The 20,831-nt window shown below is 42.6% G+C and overlaps 1 protein-coding gene across 1 annotated transcript in view; it reads left to right on the forward strand.

The window, feature by feature from the left end:
- Nucleotides 1-250: 250 nt before the first annotated feature.
- Nucleotides 251-20,831, forward strand: part of TACC2 (transforming acidic coiled-coil containing protein 2) — an 80,301-nt gene continuing 59,720 nt past the window's right edge. The window contains exons 1-3 of the mRNA XM_088169413.1: nt 251-279; nt 5,703-5,828; nt 11,226-11,357. The gene's annotated coding sequence lies outside the window, so the exon portion shown is untranslated. The remainder of the gene's footprint in view (nt 280-5,702; nt 5,829-11,225; nt 11,358-20,831) is intronic.

Below are 20,831 nucleotides of genomic sequence, written 5' to 3' on the forward strand. Positions count from 1 at the left end.
TGCCCCGCGGGGGAGGACCCGGGCGCGGCTCCGCGGCCGCTCCGGCCTCTCCTCAGGGAGCCTCATGGGAGGAGCCTGCGAGCAGCAGCTCCGGCGGCTCCGGGATCGTCGTGCTCGGCCTTTTGTGAGCTCCCGGAGCTGAGCAGGGCGAACGGGGCTCGGCGGTGCCCGGCCCGGCCGCGATGGGGGCAGCGCCGGGGAGCGCGGTGGGGACGAGGGGCTGTGCTGCCGGCCGGGATGACTGCGGCCAGGAGCGCTGGTGATTATTTCCTGGCCTTGGTAGGTAGACACTTGTGATTGGGGAAGTTTTTTCTTTTTCTTCTTTCTTTTCCCTCCTTTTTAATTATTTTTTTTTTTTTTTTTTTTTTTTTAACTTTTGGAAACTCTTTTTCCCGCTCCCACAGCGCTGCAGCTCTGGGTCAGACTTAACTCTCCTCCTCCCACCCCTTCTAAAAAAAAAAAAAAAAAAAAAAAGATTGGATGGTTTTGTAGTTCCTGCCCTGGTTTCTGTCCGGGTATGGGGTTTCTGTGTGTGTTGTTTGCATTGAGGGACTTCTGCTTCAGGTTTGCTGGCTGGGAACTTTGGGGATTTGGGAAGTTTGAAATCCGGCTCCAGTGACATCAGGACGTGACCGAGAGCCCTTCCGAGGCTCTAAAAGCTGCTCCGTGCTGACGTGATGGACTTTTTTTAATGCTTGACAGTTATTACAGCAAATGTGCTTATTCATCCTGTGCAGGCGTGATTTATACTTTTATGTGGCTTTCTGCTGTCCTTCTTTTAGCTTGCAAAGGAAGTAGTGCTGTAACGCATGTTTCAGTCCCTTAAAGTGTTTGAATCTGATGTAGTTGTGCTTGTTTAATGTAGTAGCTCACCCTAAGTTTTAATGCGACCACAGTAATGTAGAATACTCCAAAAAAAAAAAAAAGCAACAAATTCTGGTTTCTTGTTACAGCTAATCAAACAAGTGATCAATCTGGGTGCACATGTTACAGAAATTAAGGGATTTCAAAGCAAGGAGGATTGAGTGAGAGAGGAAGTGCAGGCCGTCAGGTAGTGTGTGACTAAACACCATCCCCTGCCAAGATAACTCCTCTATCTTGTCAGGCTTTCCACAACGAGTGCCAGAAAAATCCACTTTCTGAGAATGCCTCTGCAGGGTCCCTGACAGCGGCAGCGCTCTGCTCCTGCTGAACATCCTGAGTTACCTGCAGGCATTGCCAGCTGCTGCACAGCTGGGGCTGCTTCCCACAGGTGGGGCATTGCCTTCAGGAGATCTTGTTAAAAAATGTTCTAATGTCTCCAGAACCAGCTCCCCCGTTGGTTTGCCTTCTTTGTGCTGTTGGGATGGAATTGTGTGGGAAGGGAAGGGAAAGGACTGTTCCCTGTTTGACTGTTCCCTGCTGCTGGAAGCACAGCCTCGTGTCCGGAGCTGGGCAGCCACGTGTTCCCACATGGACTGTGGCCAGCCAGGGTGATGGCAGGTCCTTCCCTTGGGGACAGGTGTGACTCAGGTGCTGCCCCAGCCACACTGGGCTGGGCTGGCTCTCCCTGGCTGCTCCAGGCACCATCACCCAGCACCCAGACCTGTTCTGCTGATTCCTCGAGTCCCGCTTAGAGGAACACTGTGGAAATCTGGAATAATTCCCCCAGGAGCCAGTTCTGGTGTCTTGGTGACAGTGCCTTTTTTCCTTAAGCGTAGCTGCCATGCACTGGGCATCAAACTCATGTTTCCCCTGTGTGACAGGGGTTTTATTTGCTTTTAATTAACACATGCCAGTTCATCTCTTGGATACCTTCATTACTGTGTTTGCACAGCTCCAGCTCAGCAGGGGTCAGCCTGGCTCAGGCTGAGCCTAAATACAAAGTCCTGCTGCAGGGCACTTAAGGCATAGTTTCTTCTTCAGAGTATGGAATTTGAGGGATTTTTCCAAAATCACATATTTAAATGCATAAGTAGCTCTTTTGTTGGGTTTACAAAAGGCAGTGTATTGCCCAAAACTTAAACTTTTGACTGTGAGTGGGTTTTTAGCTGCTAGAGGTAAAACCTTGGCTAAATCTAAGCACAGTGACCAGGAAAAGTGGCCCCCAGTCATTGCTGTGTCTGAGCTTTTAAGCTATTGCTGGTGCATGGACTCATCCTGTGGGGATGGATGTTGCCTTAGTTCCTTGGGAAATAAAGCCACACTTTACATTTAAATCTTAGAATCTCATATTTTTCCTGAAATGCTGTTGATATTTAAATGGGTTTTAAATTAGTTCATAAGTAGTAGTGCAGGAGGGAAAAACAAAAAAGAGGGGTTTGTTTGTTTTTAATGTTTTGCTTGTATCTCATGCAGCAATTCTGAGCTATTCCCTAAACAAGTTTAATTTTAGTTAGTGATACCTGTAATGTTGGTTTCTAATATTAGAAATAACTTTGTACCTCCTTCTCTGCTGAATCATTGACAGGAGTCCCAGTAATCATGGAAATACTTTTAAAGAACAGAAATACCAAAGGGGTTAATGTAACAGGTTATTGTTGGATTTTCTAGACACCAAGTTCATTTCAGTGAATATGGTTAATGTAAGAGATAAGCTACAAACTAAACTGTGAGAAGATAAAACTAATATTATGGAGGAATTAATAAAATGGATCAAATTTTATGAGGTGCAGCGTGTTTGAATGAATGAATTTGAAACTGAAGTAGGTGCTGCTGCATCTTTTTCCTTTCCAAAGAATTGCAGTGTAAGAACTTAGCAGAAATAGCAAACTCTCTCAGTATTTTTCTGGGATTGGTTAATACATTTTCTTATGTATGGGTTAACTGAGGCTCAAAAATTTGATTCTTTGGCCCAAGATATTAGAAAGCCAAGTATGAAATCTAAAGGATTTTGTTTGCCAGCCTTGCTGTACCCGGTAAGAACATCTTGTGTCCTGAAGGAAATAAAACAGTGGGTGATGAAAGCACTGAGAGCTCAGTCCTGCCTTGTGGTTGTTGGTGCCATTTTCCAGAGATTTCTGGAGAAAGAACAGGATCCATAAATCTTGCCTTTATCTCATTAAAAGCAGCCAAATGTTTGGGAGATAGCAGAGTTTGAAATGCTCATTGGTTTCCTTTGGAGTAAACTTGGAGCTGTTGTTGACTGTTCAAAGGGAGCCACATCCAGCTCTCCTGATTGGAAAAACATGGACAGGGAGTAAATGCCAAGACCCATAGCTGCCTTCTGTCTCCAGCACCAGTATCAAAGCATTTTTATAACTTTCCTATGAAATTAGGAGTTTAAGGTCTGCATCTCAGGGATGTCAGGAGGAGAACAGCCAACAGACCCACGGGAGCACCCAGCACTTGCTGCCTCTGTGTCCATGTATGCCAAGTTGTTTCCCTGTATGTATCTTAATTTTCTGCCTTAGTTTAAAGCCTTCTTACATAGACAGAGTCAGACCTGCTGTGTTTAAGAAGGAATTAGATGGGTTTATGAAGTTATTTCTCATTCGTTCATTGATATATAATGAATACTGTGGGCCCAGCTTTGCCTGAAACATGTTATTTGCATACCTGCCTTCTAACAGTGCCTTGGAAAATCTCTTTTCAAGGCTAAGTAGAGGCCTTAAAAGTGAAATTGTGAAACTCAAGAGCCTAAGGACGCTTGATGGGCAGTGTCTTTCTCCTGTGACACACTAATAACAGACTGAACCTCGTGGTCTTTGGGCTGAATTTAGTGTGCTCACTGCAGCTGTTGGTAAGCAACTGCTTGGTAAACTATGAGGTATTTTCCTTTGCAAGCTATTTCAGTCATGCTTGTCATAAGCAGAATTTGGAAGCAGTTTTATGTAGATCCTCTTCCAGGCTCGACCCAGAACTGAAGCAGCAGAATGGAAAAAGCTCTGTAGCCTTTTTATGGAGCTCAGTTCTTGAAACAAATGGGCCTTAAAGGCTGGTGGCTGCAGAGGGCTGAGAGCAGGGACCTGGGGAGCCAAAGGCAGTTGAGATGCCCGGGAATGTCACTTGTGGAACTCGTTTGAGCAGCTTGTGGATGGCTTCATTGTTTGTGCTGCACAGAGCAGGGTGGCTTGGCAAGGAGCAGCTTCTCCATCACCTCCCCAAGCCTGAGTTTCAGGTTGCTTTGTCCATAAACTATGAAAATCCCTGTCCAGGAGTTGGTTGTGCAGGAAACATGAGTGGTGAGGAGCAAACACTTCTCACCAGGTTGGGGCACAGCAATTTCAATTGCACTTTAGGCTTGTGCTGTGCTTTCTACTTGTTTGCAGGGAATAGCCTTAGTGCTCTGTCACAGCAAGAAGAAAACCTGCCTATCTCCTCAGTTTACTCATTATGTACATAAAAATAAATTGTAAAATGCTGTTGTCAAAATCTACTTTCTAAACACTCACTTTAAGGCAGAGAGGACATCCCAGTTGCAACTCAGCAATGAATGAAAACCGGTCCCTTTATGATAATAAGCCAGAGGACTTTAGAACCTGTAACCACCTTGGCTCAAAGTTCCCTACAACAGCCCTCAGGTGTGGTTAAACCTGTGGGCAGTCAATTGCTCAGAGCTGTAATTGTTTTTCCCACAACATGTTACAGAATCCTTTAGATAAAATATGGGAAGGGAGTATATTCAGATGGCAGCTGTCAGTCATTACCAGAATAACATTGACATTGTTATAGCAAAGTTTAGCTGTTTGTTATGTTTTTTGATTCAAAATTAAATTACAGCAGGGAATCACCCAGCATCTCTGGATTTGAAATTAGGTAAGGATGTAATAATTTAGAGTTAAAGCTGATTTCTCTGATTTAGAGCTGTTTATTTATAAGTTGGAATTGCAAATGCTGAGTGACAGTTTTGAGTTTATGCACCTTAAATCCATCTGCGTATGGCACCATCCCTTTGTGTTCAGTGTTGTATTCACTAAATAGTACAGAAAACAATATGGACAGAAGGGGTCCAGGGCAGTGTGAAATTGCATCAGCAGTTTAAGGTCACACTTTATGGTTTACAAATAACGTGAGAATTTTGGTGAATTTTAGGGAAAACAGGATCCTGATCTCTGGGTGGTCACATGGCAAAGTCAGGTTGAAGTGGGCAGCAAAAACATTGTTTTCAGGGAGTTCTCAGGGTTTGGTGTCTGTTAAAAATAAGCAAACTCCCCTTTTCAGCAAGGCTCCTTTCCTTATTGTTTCAGCAGTGTGTTTTCAAATTGTTTTCTTTAGTCATGAGCTGCTGGTACTCAGTGGCACTCTGCTTTTCTCAGGAATGGGGACAAGGCTGGATGTCTTTCTGTGTGTGTTCCCCACAGCACCTGGACACCTTTGACTCTGTGCCCCCACTGATGAGCCCCCCAGCTCAGGTGAAAACGAACATTGATCTTGTATTTTGTGTGGTTTCTGAGTGAGGAAATCTTGTAATTTCTCCTGTTCAAGCAGCAGCTCCGTTTCTTGTTTGCTTTCCCTAATCAGAAGCACAGTGGGGTTCGTTTGCTGCTGGGTTGTACTGTCTCATTGCTCCTGCAGTTGTAAGTCAGACAAAAATCCAGAGGCTTCAGTTCTGTGGGAACAAAAGCAACTTAGATTAAAAATGCCAACTTCCTCTGTGTTCCCTAGCACACAAGTTAGCTCATTCGTGCTCAAGTCCGGGGATTCAGAAGGATAAACAACAGTAATTCTGCAATAACTGAGACATTTAAGGCTGCCTTTCTCTCTGTCTTTTCTCTCCACAGCCCTCCTGGGCCAGGTGATGATAATCCTTTGGCTTGTCCCCTCGATCCCTGTGAGCATCCCTTAGCTGTGTCTGCAGCCTTTGGAAATGCTGTCCCGGTGGGAGCTGCTGAGCTGACTGCGGCCAGGTACTGTCCAGAGCTGTGCCCTGGGGCAGGGCACCGGGAGCTGAGCACTGCCTGTGCAACTGCTCTCACCCTTCTTGGATGGATAAATGTCTGCTGGGGCCAGCTGCTGATGGGTTTGCTGAGTTTGTCTGTCAGCAGAGATCTGTACCAGCGTTTAAATCTCCCCTTGTCAAAACCTTCAAAAGAAAATGCTGTTTTACCTTTCCCTGAGATTCTATCACTTCAGCACATAGGAGGGTTGTGACATGTGAAGGTGCAATACATGCCCTATAATTTTATAGGTGCTTATACTTTTTTTTTCTTTTTTTTTTTTTTTTTGTACAAGGTAACTAATCCTTGGAGCATTTTCTTTGAGAAGTACTTTAACAGTATAATGTTGATTATAAAACATTCAGGTATCTCTGTTGAACTCTGGCCTTTTTGTCTGCCTTTGCTTGCACTGAGAAGGGAAACTTGCTTTCTTTGTGCTGGTGGTAGTGGGGTTGTCAGGATCTCTGGGCATATAAATTTATCTTAACAATAGAGGAAGCCTTGTAGGGTGTGTGTACCCTTCAATCACCGGGCGTTCAGTGGAGTGTAAACATGCACAGTGTATTTAAGCTAGCATTAAATTTGTTAGTTGAAGTCACAGTGGTACACCATCAGAGGCTGAAGGGACCTTGTGTGGTTTGTTCAATCCACCTTAAAAACTGGGTGACTTTGCTGTTTAGCCCGTCCTGGTCTGCCACCAGTCCCCAAGCTGGTTAGTCACCAATGCTGGCTGAGACAGTCTGTGAGAAACAAACTTTTTCCTACAGTCAGAGAAAGATGATCTTGGGAAGCTAATGATGTGGATTTCTTTCAGTTCTTGTAAGTTTTTACTCAGAGTTGTGTTTCTTTTGTTTTTAACAATTGTAATTGGGTTACTGATGGGTTTTTTGTGGATTCTGTTTTTCTTGCTAATGGATTGTTGGCCACAGTAGTGAGGCAGTTAGAAAAGAGTGAGCATTAATTGAGGTGGAGCTGTGAACTACTTTCTGAATGTGTAAGCATGTAAAAAAGACTAACACCAAAAGTGCCAGGAAGATTTGTATATGGTCTTTGGACTACAGTCTGGAGCAGAAGATTGTGTGGCCTTAGGGTGATAATTTGCTGTTTGCAGTGAAAAAGGCACACAAGCTGTCTATGATTAAACATTTAGGGAGAGCAGTCTCAGAGTGCTTTAATTCACCGTTTCTTGTAAACCTCATGAATTCACTCTGTTTGCATTCTCATATGAATCTGTAATTTCGAGTTAATTATATTATACCTTTTCTTTTGATCTGCTTCATAGCTTGTGCCTTTGGAATGTTTTCTTGTTAATGTCTGAAGGGTTCCTTGCTCCAGCCCAGTTGCCCAGGCTGTGCTGCTGCTGAGCCCAGTAGGGGTAAGGGCACACAGACTGTGCAGCACCCACAGGATCTGGTTCTTGTTTCCCAATCCTGGCTTTGAGGGAGCTGCAAGGATTTTTGGAAGGGTTCAGCACTAAAAAGTGGCAAACCAGGGGTATTTCACACTGGATGTAGGTAGTTTTCCAGGTCCTGAAGCAGAGGAAACTGACAGAGAAATACATTGTGGTCAACTGGAGTGAAGCTGATTGTCAGTGGTTCTTCTGTGTTTGTTGATTTTAACTCTTTTGTTTGTTTTTTTAAATGCTGCACAAGTTAACTCTTGTCAGTGTTGTTTTTCCTTACTCCTTTATTTTGCATCCATATGCAGCTTTGGATATAAAAGCCTACCCATTCTCCTTCACCTGTCTTTCTTGCCCAGGTTGTTGTTACTTGCCAGTTTCTCTGTGAGCCTTGCAGGGAGGTTTTCTGCTGTCCCAGCAGTAGAAAACCCAGAGGCTACCACTGTGCCCACCCCCAGGTGGCAGCTTGTTGGCAGAAGAGGGGTTAAATCAGTTCAGCTGCACCCCTGCTTTAACTCCTGTGTGTTCAGTCATGGTGCAGTTCCTCCTGCAGTAGCAGCTCTACTGACTTCCCTGGGGTTTGGTCCTGAGCTCATAACATGATGTTGGTAGCAAATCGAAGTATTAAAACACATGGGATTATGGTCACAGCTGGGATCAGTAACAGCAGGATTGGGGCTTTTCTTACCCAAAGGAAGAGCCTCAGTGATGTTTTTTTCTTTCATGTCATTGTCTTATCTGTCATCAACAATTCACCTCTGTCCTGGAACAGATTCTTGCCGATATAAGTAAGATAATATTGGTAAAGTCTCTGTTTTTTTGGCATTTTATGTAGAATCACTGCACCACTGCATTTCAGTGTGACTGGATACAATTCTCTAATGCACACACATGTGACACCTCTGTGATGCCTACTGGGTACCTGTGCAAAATGGAGATGTTACAGGAGCTCCTGAATGCCATGGTGTTATTCCAGTCTCCCTGCAGCAAGGTGCAATCATAAAGTGTTTTCCTCCAAAATACTCAGTTATGTACTAAATTTGCTTTTGTTTCTATGTGTTTCCCCATCAGGGGTGTCACATAATGCAGGCACTTTGTCAGGGAAAAATAATGGTGCATATATGATGGGGGTCAGCTTGTGCTAAATGGCTTCCAGATGGCAGGGCAGAGTGAGAGATCAGGTTGTCTTTCCATCTGTCCACTCAGGAAACTGTATCTTTGTTTTGCTTCTTGAGGGTGACTGACTGTCTCTCTCCTGCTGATAACATATTGATCAGGGACAACCTGCTATCATCTGCTCAGGAAGATTTTATTTATCTACAGAGAAGTGCCCTGAAAAGAATTAGGTAAAAAGTTCACCGCCGGTTCTGCCAAGCATTTTTGTTGAGCAATGAAAGGCCAAGTTCACTCTGATTTGCCAGTACATGTTGCACTAGGAGAAGCTTTGGCCAGACACAGCTTTCTCTTTATTCTGCAGGTGCAGAGCTCTGCAACAGGACTTCTGTGTTGTATGAGGAATGTTTGGATTGGAAAGGTAGAGAAGTCAAATAAGAGCTCTGTCTGTGCAGCATAGCTAGGCTCCAGGTTAGAGGTGTGAAACACTTGTGAGCAGTGTCTGTCTGTTCCCTGTGACTTCCTTCCTGGCTTGTAGTGAAAAAAAACCCCAAACCTACAAGTGCCCAGGAAAAAATGACAGCTTAGAAGGCACTTGCTGCATGTGTTTAAGGCTGTACTTCTTAGTGTTGGCAGCACAAGAAGTACCCACGTTTGTCTTTGCACACAGATAGTCAGAAAATTATTTCTGAGGTTTCCTAAAAGAGATGGGGCTTGAAAATGCTTGTTTTCTAATCAGCTCGACTCCACAGGATAAATACTGCTCAATGTATAGTTCATTGTGCACTGAGAAGACTTGGGCCTTTTGGTAGTATTCTTCCTGCAACCATTAACATATTACTAGTTGAGAAAAAAGTTTAATGGAAAGTTTTGTTTTAATAAGAGCTGTGGAGAGGTTTTAATGTAGCCTCTTCATGTCTGAGGTGATAAAAGTATCATGAGTTAACACATGGACCCCTGTTGATGCAGTTCTAGGCTGGACAGTTCAGAGTGGACAGGAATTTTGTATTTTGGATTGGGTTGCTGTTCTGTGCTCCCCTGCCTCAATTTGTGTAGTCTGTCAGAGCAGGAGGAGCAGTGGAGGCTTTGTGAAGGATGGGGAGCAGAGCTTTTCTGGAAATCCTTGTTGATGGCAAGCTTTGCTTTAGTGTTGGGAATGGCACTCATTAGTCAAAGTATGTCTGAAAATTGTTTCATTTGATGTGGAAAGGCTTAAGGGCGGGAAGCTGGAGAGCTGCAGATGATCATTTGGGCCTGTGTGAAGAGTGTGGGTGAAACAGGTGTTTCTGCAGACTGGGACAGCTTTATGTGTCCATAACACCAGGGCCATAATTTATGTGCCTTTGGTGCTCTTGTTTGGCCGGGCCCTCTTGTGAATTGTTTAGGTTTTGCAACTCTTTGTTTGCTCTCCAAACAGATGTTCAGCATTCACTTATTTTTAGCAGTTCACTTTTTTCTGCTTTAAAAATCTCACTTTCACTGTGCCCCTATATAGTCACAGTGCCTTGGTATAGAGGGGATGCTGTTACTATATTAGTACAGAGACATTTTTAGCCAAGGACAAAGGCCTTTGCATAAAAAAGGAAACAGCCTGCTTTTAAATCATTGTTTATTTATTTATTTGCATTAACTTGATGAGGCTGTAAATTTCGGGTGTCTGTGTCAACATCAGGCCGGTTTGGACAAAGAGAAAGGAAGGAAGGATTGAGGAAAGCAGAGGTAATTTCTTAGAAGAAATAGCTGGGTAGTTGTCCCATATGGTACAAAGCAGCTTGGTGGATATAAGCCAATCAAGGTAAACTGCACTCACAAAGAGCTTTGGTGATCTTAGTAACTGAGTGGAAAGCACTTTGGGAAGTGTCTGTTCTCCTGCTCCTGTGTGTTATGACTGAAGTTAGGGATGTGGTTTTTCTGTGCACCAAAGAAGGGAACAGCTTGTCCCTGGACCTTACTAACTCTTCATCAGTAACACAGTTTAATCTGCTGCTTACAATTCCAGTGTAATTACTGAGGGAAGAGGAGAGAAGATTTTAAAAAGAATGACTAAGATAGCTGTTTATATTTAGTTCAGGAAACCTGTAAGAAGCCTCTCAGCCACATCCTGTTTCCATCAACATTTCCAACATTTGTGTGTGGCTGCTACCCCAGGACATTTGTGTCCCTCTCGTGTGCCTGAGGTGCCCTGGAAGGGACAGTGTGGTGTGACAAGACCTTGAACTGCTCCTTCTTTTGAGACATGAAGTCATTGGTTATTTAGTTCCTTTTCTGTCAGTGCTTTAATGAGTGTGGCAGAGAGCAGGGGGAGGTGTGTGGTTACTGCCCTGCTCCTGAGCGTGGGGCTTTGCTGAGCAGAGCGACTTAACATCCAAGTAATGAGTTCTGGGATTACTGTGTTTAGCTTTACAGCCTAGGGAGAGCTGTTAAAGTAAGAGAATGTTTTAGTCTCAGATTTTAGGTTTTTTTTTCCTAAAACACAAATCGCTTAATTGAATGTTTATATTGTACAGTGAGGAGAAAGGGCTGTGTGAGAACAGCAAAGCAGTCATTAGTGATTTATTTACTATACTGATTTCACATACAGTTAAATTCTTCTGGCACTTAATGTTATGGTCTATAAGAGCTGTCAAGACTGCAATATTACTGATTATGTGGTCAGCTGAGAAGTTAAGTGAAATAATGTTTGTAGGAAGAAGAAATTTGTGGGAGGTGGGAGAGAGAGGGAATTTGGGAGGGGATGATGTGCTTCTTATAGTTCCTTGCAGATCCAGCCAAAGTTCATCCTGTAAAGAGACTTCATTAAAGCTTCATGGCCATTTCTGAAATTTGTCAGCTTATTTTTAATAATTGTTTTGCAGCACTTCCAAGCCTGACAGCTGCAAAGGAGTTGATAACCACGCTTCTGAGGATGTACCTTTGGCTGTGGCCCCTGGTGATGGTGTAGAGCTGCCCACTCAAGAAACCAAAGGTTTCACAAGGGAAAAAAAAAGGTACGTGTGATTTCAATTGTTACAATATTTTTCCATGTCTTTGCATCTTTTGCTTAAGAAATGTTACTAGTGTGAAAGAGGCTGACTGAGTTTGACAGGTGATTTGTCTAAGTTATATCAACACTTTGCTGCTAGATTTTGAATCCAAATGTTAGACTTATTAAGACCTTGCTAATCCAGTGTATTCACTCCAAAATACCAGAAGAGGGAGCTTAGGCTACACTGGTTATTACTATGCTGAGCTTTCCTTCTATTTTTAAACTATTATTTTTTTAGTTTTTTTCCCCAGTATTTTCCTTTCTTGAAGTTAAAGTTTGTTGTTTTGTTTTGTTTCTGGGTGTGAAACTGTGCAAGATCAGGTTCTATTTAAGAGGACTGTTCTGCTCATTCATGTTCAGATGGTGCCAGCAGCTTCCCCACTCCACAGCTGATTTGCATTGTCACTGTCAGCAGTGAAGGAAGAAGTTTTTCAGCTTCGTTTCATTCGTGTTGAATGAATGTTACCTTGATTTCAAAGTTAAATGTTTCACTGCCTCACATTTACGTTGACTGTTGCCATAGTGTTTGATGGGTGGTCCAGCACATTTTTTGCTTTGGAAACCCCTGAACTGAGTCAAGCTCATAGAATGATTTGTGTTGGAAGGAACCTTAGAGATCATGTCCCAGCCATCCCATCTCAAATATAGTGAAGACATGTGCTTGGATATTCCTGTCAGAGCTTCAGCTGGTGCCAGTCTGAGGGTGATTAACCCGTCTGATCTTGTGGCTCAGCAGTCGAGGCCTGCCCTTATTGTGACATCTATTAATGGAAAAGGTCACAGCACAGCTGAGAATATGAAATGGGCACTCCCTGGAGAGCAGCATTCTCCACCCCACCAATACACATTGGCAGCTTGTGACAAGTGGGATACAAGGCAGGAGACACCACAGGAAATGCAGTTATGCTGCTACAGCTCTGTTCAGAAATGTCAAAAGATGCTGCTCTCAGCAGGAGGATACTCTGAATTACAAATGAAAATGTACACAATAAATGTGTTTTGCTGTAGAACACTGCACAAATAGCTATTAGCAAATGCTGCTGAAAAAGCTATTGGCTACAATATCTAGGAAACGTTGATTAATTATTTCTTCTAAACACCTGATTGTTTTGATCAAAAAAATGGTGTCTTCACCTTTAGTGTATGTGATGCTGAAGCACAGTAAAGCCAAGTCTTTGTGGTTTTCCTCCATGACACTGCACTGCACCAACCTGTGTACCATTGATGGAGAACAGAAGTCTTTTGCACCAGTGTGCAATTTCTGTCATCTAGAGAGGATTTTTCTGAATTGAAGTGTAGATACAGTGGTTATCCTCTAAAAACGGAGAAAAATGGGCAGGTGAGATTTTAAGTTGGAAAATGCTCACCCTGAGATATTGGCTCTTTCCAGCAATCATCCAGAATTGTTTGAACTCTATGGATACCCTGAATTTCACATTCTGGGAGTGCTGTAATGTAGTCACAAATGACTATTGTTTACAAATCCAAATTGGAACCACTAAAACATTGGGATTTTCTGTTCCTTTTCACTAGAATTCAGCTTCAATGACAGGAGAAATAACTTTAGAACTCTGCAGGCAAGCTGAGCTGCTGTGCTTACATATTTAGACTGGCTTGTGCCTCTGAAGTTTCTGTTTTGTTTTGATATTGATGTAGTGTGTTTAATAATGTGAATGCCTGTGTATGCATAAGAAACTCTTGGCCTTGGACACTTGCAGAGATGGAATGTCCACAGCCTCTTTGGGTGACATGTTGTATTAGTAGAAGTCCTTAATGCAGAATCAAAATCCAGCCTGGGATGTCAGCAGCCCAAATGTGCACTCCCAGCATTCTCATTATGCCTTGAGAATAGTGATCCTGTCACCCACAGCTGCTTCCTCCAAAGCTGAACTGGTGTGTTTGTATCTTAATGGAAATTAGGATGCACATAAAGGTGAGAATTAGAGTTGTCTGTTGATAAAAGATCTTTCTTGCACCCTCTTGAAAAGCAGAAATATTATTGTGCAAATAGCTGTCTGCTGTTATAATCAGCTCCTTTTGTAAATACTTCTGAGACTACCTTGCATTTTTATGTGATTCCTGTGTTTCAAGTCAAATCAGCCATAGAAAATGATAGCCTGCAAATTGGGTTGTTTCACTTTGTCACATTGATGGCAAGTGCCTGGCAAGGTGCTGAACTTGTGCAACTGCTGGGCCACTGTGTGATTTTCTGCAAAATGGATCCTTGAGGCATTGCAGTCTCCTCTGTGATTATGATGGTCACATTATGAACTGTGTCACAGATGCTTCATAATTGGAGAGAAGTGCTGAAATATTGCTAGAGAGTAGCTGATTCTTTATGGAAGCTCTATGGACGGAGCTGGAAAGTCTCTGAGGAGCAGATCCATCTCTTTGTCCTGTGAGGAAGAGAGATGGATGTGATTTGTTCTGGAGAACAAAAACCGAGTGCTGGTTTTGAACATGGCCTCTCCTGTAGCCTCACTACTTCTTTGAAAAATTATCCCTGTGATATTCTGTGTGACTGATGGGAGTGGGGAGCTGGATCCTCCTTGTTGTCAGATACCAGGTCAGTTTTCTTTCAAAAGCTAAAGCAGACTGGAGTCTGAACATTTTGAACGACTTTGGATGGACAGGGAATGTCTGTTGATCTCTGAAATTAAATACACATTTCTGTCTTACCTAATTTTCCTGAAATGAGCCTGGAACCAATTGGAAGCACAGCAACAAATCTCTCTGAAAGCAGAAAGTCACAGCAGTGTTTACACAAAGCTCTACTTTCTGTGTTGTTGGTTTCCAAAATGTTTCATAATGCTTCCTTGGGAGGAAGCAAAGCTGAATAATTGGTGTCAGGCAGAAAAACAGGAGAAGCTTTATGACTTCTGGGTTTTATTTGCTTGACTATATGTTGAAAACAAATTTTCTCCTTTTACCCACCTTCAGAGAGGCTTGGTGTAAAACTATGGAAATAAAAACCAATGTGTTGTCTTCATTTTGGACCATCACTGATAATCCTAAACTGAGTTGCTTTTAATAATGCATTCCAAACCAAGAAGGGATTAAATGGGATTCAAAAACTCAAGATTTTTTTCCCTTGAGTGAATTTAACCTTTTTGAAAGGAATGTATGACAACATTTAAGTTTACAAGTGCACTGAGCAAGGAAGAGATGAGAAGTACAAGTGAGGGATACAAATGCTTCTTTCTTTCCAAAATGTGGGAGTTTGCAGATTTTTTGGGTTTGAGAATTTTCTGGGGTGGAAGGAAGGTGTAGTTTTGTGGGGTTTATGTTTGTCATGTGAATTGGATAGTAGTAGTGTGTGTCTGGACTGTCTAGTGCACAAATGAAGTGATGCTTTTTTTAGGATAGGGACAGATAGAAGGCATTGAAATGAAGTTGTTTAATTCTTGTAAACCAAACCCAAGGATGTTTGTCGAGGCTTTGTGGCTGATACCATGAAAAGCATTTGCCATCTCCTTAAAAACAGCATTAAAAATAGATACCTTCCACATAACCAACCAGCCTGTAAAAAACGAGCCACACTGCTGCTCTTCATCCATTTCCACCATTCCAGGTTTTTAAAGGAGATTGTCTCCTGACTGGTGTGTTTAGTACTGCTCAGCCCCAGGCAGGATGCTTTGTGTAGATGTCTTCAACTTATTAATAATAGCATCAAATTCTGGGGTGTCTGCTGTGTTTCAAGCCCAAAACGTTGTGGATTAGCTGCATTTTCTTGTAGCTGGGTGTGGGACTGGTGTGGTGGAGTTACCTGGGTGAACCCATGGTGTGGGGGACAGTCCTGTGTGTTTGCTGGGCAGGGTGCCCAGAGACCCCCATGGTGTGTGCTGGCACAGACAGCTCCATCAGCCAGCAGCAATTCAGCAAATAGCTGCCAGCAGCTCCATCTTTAAAAGGCAAAGCATTAATGGGTGCTTGAGACAAGTGGGAGATATCACCTGTTTTCTAACCACATGCTGGTTGGGAATTTGGGCTCTCTGGGGTGTTTTGGCTGCAGGTTTTCTCAAAGAGAGCAATTATTTGTGTGTCATGTAAAGCTGCTCTCAGTCTGAGGTGGTGGACAAAAGGGTGATGGTAGCCCTCTGTTTGCCTGTTATTCCTGTGTATTTTACAGGTTCCCTCAGGCAATTTATGGTAATTTCCTTGCTGCTAGAACAGGTTCAGCAGCATGAAAATGAGTATGTCGTTACACTAATTAATCCATCCACTAGGAGTTTTAGAGCAGCATTGATCATTCTGCATCCTACAAAAACCATGGCAGTACATATTCAGAAATTACACACCTGGCTTGGGATGCTGTTCCTTGGCACTGTGGCACACACAGTGACAGCTCCTGACACTGCCAGGAGGGTGGAGGATTTGTATGGGATCACCTCTTGTCCTAGAGCAGTTAATACATGGGCTAAAACTGTTGTCAGGTGTATTTTGTATTTCTCAGTAATCACTGTAATGCTAAAATATGGCATGTGCTTTTGGGGTATTCTACCTCTAATGCTAAATCCTCTAAAAACAAAAGCTTAAAGAAACCATTGAAACATACTAGACATACTTCAGACCAATTTTTTGTTAACTCTCATGAAATCAGATTGGAGCTGTAAGCTGACTTTAAGGCAGTAATTTGACCACCCATCCTTAGCAGCTATGGAGCAAAGCATTGCACCAGAGAGGAATACTGTTCTTGTCTGGTTTCTTCATCCTGCATTTTCATAATCTAATCTTTTACTTTAGCCCTGAGGCCAGCAGGCCTTTGGATTCTGGTTGCTGAAATCGCCTGCAACAAGGTGCTCCTGGAGAGCTTTATCAGCAGGGATCTTGTCAGCTGAGGGCAGGTGCATGAAATGAAAGCCATTAAAAATGTCCTGGCATTAGGCAGCTCCTTTCCTAACAAGCCTGCTGTAGGGATCTTACACCTCAGGATGTTCAGAGACTTAGAAAGAAGCATGGAAGCAAGAAGAGCTCCTGTTGTCTTGTGGTGGTGTTTCTGCAATTCTGGTGTTTGGAAATGCCAACAGAATTTGGGCTTGTGGACATGGTCTGCAGAAGCATATTCAGCAGCAAAACAGGCTCCCTCCTTTGGTGTGGTGATACTTGTGGTTCCAGTCTGAAGCCCAGGCCATAAATTTGGTAAATAGGAGTTTAAAGTTTTGTTTGTCATCCAAGGAATTCAGTAGCATGGTAGAGCCCAAAATCCAAAACTGAAGTGTCTGTTCCTTGGCAGGAGGGGAAAGCAAAGGAGCAAATGAGAGACCAGAGGATGCACAAAGTGAGGTGTGAGCTCTGCACAGGGGTTTGGCAGCCCTGAGCCCTAACTCTGGCTCCTTCACCACATGCCACAGCCAGGGGAAGGCAGGAGGGGAGCACCCACACCTGGGATGTGCTCAGCTCTTGGGATGTTGGGACCCTGAAGCCTGGGAGTTCTGAGCTTTCTGTGCTTTCTGGCACTGACCCCAAAAGAACACTGCTTTTGACTTGAGGCCTTGGAGAAAGCTTCCAAATTTGAGTGATACAGTTGGAATCACTGGTGTGTAGAAGTGTGTGATATCACATGGTGAAGGGTTTGGAATTTAGGAATATAGTAATAGGTATGGGACAAGATGGAAGTTCTTAGGAATTAGCTTCTTCTTCCTTCTTATTCCTTCTTCTTCTTGGTTTCAAGTAGTAGTTTTTGGTTGGATAGAAAGTACTGCACTGTGGGTCGCAGGTGTTTGGTCATTGGGTCAAAAATATAAATAATATAGATGTTAGCTTTTAATTGGGCAGTTAGGCCTTAAAAGACCTTGTAACAAGCGAGATACAGCTCCATTTTTTCGCTTTTATCTTGTTAGCTAAAGGTACTGTAAAAGTCACCATACTTGAGATAAGAATTAATAAACAACTGAGTCCAAACATGGAAATCCTGTCTCTCGTGCTTCAATCCCAACTCTGTAAAGAAAAAGCAAAGAAAAAAAAAAGAATTTAGCCACTAATATGTGGCTCATCTCCCACTTTGTGTGCCTCCTTCATTTCATGGGAGGCTGTGGAACGTGGAATCTTGCGGGGTGTGCAATTCTCACGTTGCTGATCGTAATTCACTGCCGGCCTCTGAAAGCCTGGAGCCCCCCCGGCGTCCCGTGCAAAAGGGGCCCCTTTGTTATCCTTCCTCTGAGATTCCCATGCTGGAAATTTCAATAACTAAACAGGCATCTTGCTTATTCATAACTCTTAATGCCATTAATCTCACTTGCAGTTTAGATTAAGCAGTGACCCTAGCAACCAAGTAGTGGGGAGGGGGCACAATTATTTATGTTTTATTTTAGATTTTTATTTTTATTTGAAACCCACTCTCATGCTTGTTTCTTGTCAGCTTCAGTGTCCATCCTGGCTGCATCATCACTGGTCACTCCTGTTTCCTTGGAATTAGCAGATAGGAATTCTGTCAGTGTGCTCAGGCTTAAATCTCTGGGACATTGTGTGTTTTGATGAAGAGTGTATCAATGCAAATAAAGCACTCACTCTCTGTTAATCTAAATAAGTGTTGGAGCAGATAATGTGTCTATCAAAGTATTTGATCTGGAAGAACAAGTTAAGTCTGTGAAGCTTTACACCTAGGATCTCCTTGTGCTGTTGGTGGTGTATAATTTTGTACCATGATGACATGGATAGGGCTGTGTTGTGCCAGGTGATGTACAGAGGCAATTGGACAAATTGCTTGTTTTTCTTGAAAGTTGTATTGAAAAATATCCCACTGATTTAACACTCTGCAATTATTTCACTGCTCAGATTTCATTTACAATCTCCAGTTGTGAATCAGTGCCCCACTCTTAGACCATTAAAACATAAATGCTAAGAAAAAAACTAATCCAGAACCTACAGCTAATGAAAAAACACCAGCAAACGCATGGTTTCAATCTGAAGGTTCTGTCATTCTCCATGTAGGGCTGAATTTCTGATTTATCTGTACTGGAATGGAATTAAGCTAAGGATAACTAGATTTTAGAAGGATAGCAATAAATGTATCTTTAAATGGCTTATTATAGACTATAATAGTATCTTAACTATACCATAGCCATAAACTGCATTACATGTCTATTTATTAGGCAGTGCTAAAGCACACGTTACAATTTCTGTTAACCTTTCACTGGTTTTTGCCAGCATACCAAAATGGGATAAATTTGTCACACATTCCAGCAAACTTTTTTGTATTTGTTCCTTTATTTGTAGCACAAAGACACTCATAAAATTAAGGGAGAGAAAGGAAGCAATTAGCTTTTTTTTTCACTGCTCTTGCTTGCTGATAGCAGCAAGAGGTCACAGCTTGGCCCTCCAGGAGGTAATTTGGGTTATCATCTTTCAAAATAATAAAGATTTTTAGTGCTATATTATGGTCTACTTGCATACAATACTGTGGTGTCCTGGTTTTGGCTTGGATAGAGTTAATTTTCTTCTATTACCTGAAAGGAAAAAAAAAAATAGAATCACACCTCTGGAGATAAAGATTGAAAATGGGTTTGGTTGGGTTTAGCTGTGACTTTGTGAGGGAGGTAATGACAGCACCAGTGTTAAATGTTGTGCCTGTCCCACAGCAGTGCAGGTGGTGAGATGGAGCATGGAGTGACCTGGCTGGAAAAAAAGCCAAAACATGATTATTGTGGTCTCACAGAGATTCCTTGTGGCACATTTCTGAGCAAGATGTAGAGTTGGAGTCAACAAGAAAATGGGGAGAACCAAAGGAAGGGCAGTAAATGCCTTGTAGTGTTCCAGCAGCAGCTTCAGCATCTTGAGAAGGAATTTTAAGTGACTCTTTTCTAGGGAAGTGGAAATTAAAAGATACATCCTCTCTTGCTCTCTAAGAGAGGGAGAGACTAAGGAGCAAAAGTCTGACTACAGGAGCAAGAAAGTCTGATTTTTCAGAATAAAAACAAAGGAAAAGGAAATAAAGGTGTCCTAGGACTGACAAAATGCATGGTGAACAATGAAGCACAGAACTGTGCACAATATGTCTGGACTTCCCTATTTTTGTGCAGCCTGTAATGAAAAATGCTTGAATTCTTTCAAAGCCTGTCAGCTGTCTGCTCTATGACCCTTAGAAAGATGAACTCCAAACCTGAGTGCCCACATGGCTGAAAACAGCCTGCTTGACCTTCCCTGGAACACAGAGATCAACTCTGGTCCTGGGAGACCTGGATTTCTGGAAGGACTTGGCAGAGGCCGGGGAGGGCTGGTGCTCCTGCAGGGCTTGGAGAGCACGGGAGTCTCCAGCCTTGGGTGTTCTAAAAGGGCTGTCACCACTGTGCTTCAAAAGATGGCAGTGCTTTTATGTGCTAATGTGCTCTCTAACACAGCCAGCCTCCCCAGGCACAGTTTGCTGTGCTACTCTGTCCATACTGAGGCAATTTTTTCAAGCAGTTTGGTCCTTTTAGTCCTTTAGGAAAGATGTTGCTGTTCCTTAGCAGTCTGAATATTGTGGCCAGCCTTGCCATGAACCCTTTGATTCTGGGCAGCCTACAAATAAGAGAGGTTTTGGGGTGAAAGCTTCTTCTCAAGCTGCATTCAAGGCTTTGGGGTCCAAAGGCAGTGTCATGTAAATATATATGTATGTGTGTATATATATATATATACATAAAAATTATCGAGGGGAACAATTATGTTTAAGCAGTAATGTTTTTTAAAACAGTTCCCTATCTTTTGATTTTTTTTTTTTTTGAAAGTACCATTCTGTAGAGCTGTGGCAGCAGCATTCAGATACCAAAGAAATCCCTTTTTGCTTGGGATGTTTGGTTTTGCTCTGTCTTTGCATTTTCTTTTATATGGTGCTTGTTTCTGCACAGTACCTCAATAATGCATTCCTGCTAGGAGGTACAGCTTAATATTCACCACTCCTTCCCTAGGGAATAGATGTGTGAGGGAGGCTTTTCTTTCAGCAGGCTCTTTGATGTTCTGTGTGCGTGTATGTGTGGTCATGTTTATAACTTGTGCAAATTCCTGGCATGAAGGACACTGAAGCCAAGAGCAGAGAAACAGAACATAAATTTCAGTATCTCAAACGTTATCACAGTCCTGCTCAGCATTGTTTTTTGATGGAAGCCAAAAATTTCAAATTGGGTGCAAGTGACCAAAGTTTGAATTTATATATAAACATGAAATAGAATAAGACCAAATATTTAGGAGTCTGTAGACTGTTTTAAACAACTAATCAGTGGGCATCCATTTTCAATAAAACATTAGTTTAGGAGAGGCCAAAATATGCCTCTTGCTTAAATGGGTGAAAGAGGCAGAAAGAGAAAAAGATTAATTTTAAAGCATGGTGCTGAATACTTAAATAGGCTTTTCAGCAGTAGGATCACAATAAGTTGTTACATGGCTTTTAATCCCTAGGCTGAAGTGCCTAGGGCATCTTTAAATCCTTTGAAGCTACAATGGGATTTTTTTTCTTTTTGAGCTA

This window comes from Sturnus vulgaris, chromosome 8, assembly GCF_052056855.1.
Source record: "Sturnus vulgaris isolate bStuVul1 chromosome 8, bStuVul1.hap1, whole genome shotgun sequence".
NCBI lineage: Eukaryota > Metazoa > Chordata > Aves > Passeriformes > Sturnidae > Sturnus > Sturnus vulgaris.